This window comes from Theobroma cacao, chromosome 2, assembly GCF_000208745.1.
Source record: "Theobroma cacao cultivar B97-61/B2 chromosome 2, Criollo_cocoa_genome_V2, whole genome shotgun sequence".
Lineage (NCBI taxonomy): Eukaryota > Viridiplantae > Streptophyta > Magnoliopsida > Malvales > Malvaceae > Theobroma > Theobroma cacao.
Genome location: NC_030851.1, coordinates 33,058,662 through 33,062,575, shown reverse-complemented (window position 1 = coordinate 33,062,575; position 3,914 = coordinate 33,058,662). Strand labels below are relative to the sequence as shown.

The following is a 3,914-nucleotide window of genomic DNA, read 5'->3' as shown; positions in this document are numbered from 1 at the left end:
TATATATATATATTTTAATGTACATAAATATTTCCCATGCTCTTTTATATATTTTATTTAAGAATACCTCACTAATAGCCTAATAATTTTCAATTTCACTTACTTATTCTATATGTAGCTCTTTAACTTACTATTTATTTCATTCACTTATATATATTTATTTAGCAATCTATTTTTATGTTTTGCATATTTACTTCTCTCACCCTTGCTAAACATTCTCCTACCTTTAAATTTTTTTATTAGCTATATGTATATATTTTTATTTTTATATTGTATTTTTATATATAGATTTATATCTCTCTATGTATATTATCTTCTTTGTCCTAAAAATAGTATCTAAAAGATTTTTGAACCTTATGCTAAAGTAAACCAATCCTAATCTTGAAAGACATTCTTCAAAAATTTCTAGGGGATTGTATTAAAATATTTTCAGATTAATCATATGAAGCTTAAATTGAATTTTATAGATTAAATCCAAACAAATCAAACCATAATAACCTAAGCTATTAAATCATTATGAATCAATTAGGCAAAGGAGTGAAGCTTTCCTTACCTGATCCCACTAAATTAGTTCAATCTGGAGCACCAAACGACGTCGTACGGCTCAGGGGAGACGGACTCCCTTTTCTTATTTTTCTCTCCTCACTTTTCAACTTTCTTTCTTCTCTCTATGCCGGCGGTACCTTCTCTTTTTCTTTAAAAATGCTGCCTTTCTCTTCTCTTCTCAAATCATTACCCACCGGCGGCTAACACTCCAGCTACTACTCCTCTCACCGGCGGCAAACCCTCCCAAGCTGTTACTCCTCTCTCCGGCAGCAAACCTCCAAGCTTTCACTCTTCCTACCGGCAGCAAACACTCCAGATTTCAGTCTTCCTACCGGCGGCCAACCTCCAAGCTGTTGCTCCTCTCTAAACGGCGGCAAACCTCCAAGCTGTTGCTCCTCCTACCGGCGGCAAACCAGCCCAGATTTCTCTCCTCCTACCGGCAGCAAACACTCCTCCCCTCTTTCTCTATTTTTTCTTCTGCCCAGCTCTCCTTGCCGGCAGCAGACACTCCTCCCCTCTTTCTCTATTTTTTCTTCTGCCCAGCTCTCCTTGCCGGCAGCAGAACGACTCTCCCTCCTTCTCTATTTTTCTACTCCTTGGTTGCTCTCCATTGCTTAGAAAAGCTCCCTCCTTCTGTTGCAGGTTCTCCCCCTCCCATTTATACCCAATTTCTGGGCTCTGGAGGGGGCGCTCCACTACCCTGCCAGACGCGAAAAATTCGCGTCTGGCAGGTGAGAGAGGTGCCTGGCAGGGTGCGTCCGCACCCTGCTAGTCGTACCTCTCTCCTTTTTTCCTTCTTTCATTTTTTTCATTTTTCATTATATTTTTCACTCTGTTTTTTTTATTTGTAATTTTGTGTCTACAATTTACATAGGATTTATTTATACATAACAAAAGAGTACTCGACTTCCAGCGGAGAAACTCAGACGAATGTACAACTATTGAATGCTGAGACACCTACCAAGGGTCGAATATACGAAGACACCTCAACCTAGTTACCAGTTGCCTCTTGATCTGAAAACATGAAGTTGAAAACAGTGAGTATAAACCTAGTGAGTGAACAAGGATGGGAACAAGCAACTACAAGGAAAATTTAAAGAAATCATGATGCATTTATCTTTAAAACAATGCAATTAGTTTAGCTCTTATCAAAGATAAGTAAATCACTTGATAAAAGGGTCCATGCTCAACATATGATTTGAAGAGTGAAAACCTTAATAGCCTTTATGCAAATTAAGTCAAGTAAACGACGGGTCCTAGCTGCAGCAAGAATGCCTTTCCGCTGCAGCGAAGTTTGGATTCAAGTTATTAGCCGAACGAGGGTTTCTCACCAAACCTCCTCATTTCAAACTTAACTAATTAATTTCTTAATGTTAGAAGTTCATGCTCAACTATGGTACTAAAGAAGTAGAAAATAGGACAGCAACCGATCAAAATAAGGAGCAAAATAGAAAGTTTTTCACTGCAGCGAGAATGAATTCTCGCTGCAGCGAAATTTCAGCCATAAAACAGAATGTTTTTCACTGATTCTCGTTACAGCAAAATGCTGCAGTAACTTTCTCACTGCAATGAGATTCCGGCAAGCGTTATCCCTCCAAACTCTAGAGTTTATCACTGCAGCGAGAAACAGAGCAACAAGAAAAAAGGTTTCCTTTCTTTCAAGAAAAAGCCATCCTGCTAAAATGACAAAAATCAACATGAAAAGCATAAAAATTCTCAAAGTTCAACATGCAAGATTCACATGTGCAAAACCATATACCATACTCATGAACTTTCTATAGTACACATATCTATATATGTATATATATATATCAACCGTCATGCACACCCTCCCATCATCATCAGCTCATATGCACTCCCACTAGCACATGGCTGGGTCAGCATCGGCTTATGCGCACTCCTACTCGCACATAGCCGGGTCAGCATCGGCTTATGCACACTCTCACTTGCACATAGTGGGGTCAACATCGGCTTATGCACACTCCTACTCGTACATAGTCGGGTCAATATCATTACACAACATTATTCGTATACATACATATATATCAACACAGTATAGAAACACATAGGTCCGTCTTTTTTACACATTTCACATTTTCACAACATCAACATATTTTATCAAGGGCTTGTTCCCAAGGCACACGTTTTTAAGAAAAGTTGGATAAAATCAATCAATGTTTTGTGCAAATAGATTCACATTCCCAAAACGGTTTTGAGATACAAATTCACTTACCGGTATTTTGTTGAGCCTTTAGCCGACTCTAACTCCCCTAATGGTCCAATTGAGGCTGTGGGACTTCATTGGGACCTATCATGCACAACAACATCACCATTACCCCAACTTGGTATTAATACTATTCCAAAACTATTTTCTAAATTGGGTTCTACTAGTCATTCTTAACTAGTTTCCAACTACCATTAAATGGCTATTGTTTACAATACTCTAATCACACTTAAATGAATAATCCCAACAAATAAACTCTCACAAATCTAATTACTAGATATTCTCAACGCTTTAAACTCAACTCCAATTTACTACTCACCTTGATAGCTTTGTGCTTGAAATTCTTTCCAAAAACCTTCAAGCTATTATTGAAGCTTCCTCTTTCTCTCTCTAAAACACCTAACTAGATAGAAAGTATGGAAATAAGATTTTCTTCAAAGGTTTTAAAGAGAGAGAGTGGAAGAGCACAAGGGTTTATGAAAGGGTGCACCAAAAGCATGAAAAGTGGAGCTATTTTAAGGGAGGTTATGGAGGTTCTTATCAAGCTTCCATGGAGGTTGGAAGCAACGTGAAAGAGAAGAAAGAAGAAGAAGAAGCTGCTAGAAAATGGGAGAAGAAGCTGCTGGAAGAAAGAGATATTTATAGCCCAAGCTTATCCACTCCACTTAAATTACCAAAATGCCTTCACAAGTTAACTTGTTCTCCTCCAATCCTTTATGAAACCTTTTTACTCTTTTGACATTGAAACAAAGTCCATAATGGTCTAGAAATACTCGGGTTCGCGAAAACTTAAAAATTTTGACCCGAGGTGAAAAATGACCATTTTGCCCCTATCATGAAAATCCTCATCATTTTTATTTCCTTCGTCATTTTACCCTTATTTTCATCACTCATTTATGCCTTAGGCCTACTTAGGCCATAATATTGTTTAAAAAAAAACTTACTTTTAGGGACTTACTAAGGAAATGACAAAACTACCCCTGGCTCGTGTTATTGCGTCTATGTCTAGTTACGAGCCTATAAAGGTCGAGGTCTCACAATAGAGGCTCTAACTTGTGATTGAAAACCATTATGGAAAACAGATTGTGATGAATATGTAGGACCCTGATCATTACTCCATGAAAAATTTTAGTGATTCCACCCT

The 3,914-nt window shown here is 37.8% G+C and overlaps 1 long non-coding RNA gene across 1 annotated transcript; it reads right to left on the bottom strand.

The window, feature by feature from the left end:
* LOC108660898 lies at positions 1,428-3,125 on the bottom strand. Its single transcript, XR_001926601.1, has 3 exons — positions 3,090-3,125; positions 2,780-2,854; positions 1,428-1,560 (listed from the first exon to the last, which is right to left on the bottom strand). It is a non-coding gene; the product is annotated as an uncharacterized LOC108660898 (long non-coding RNA).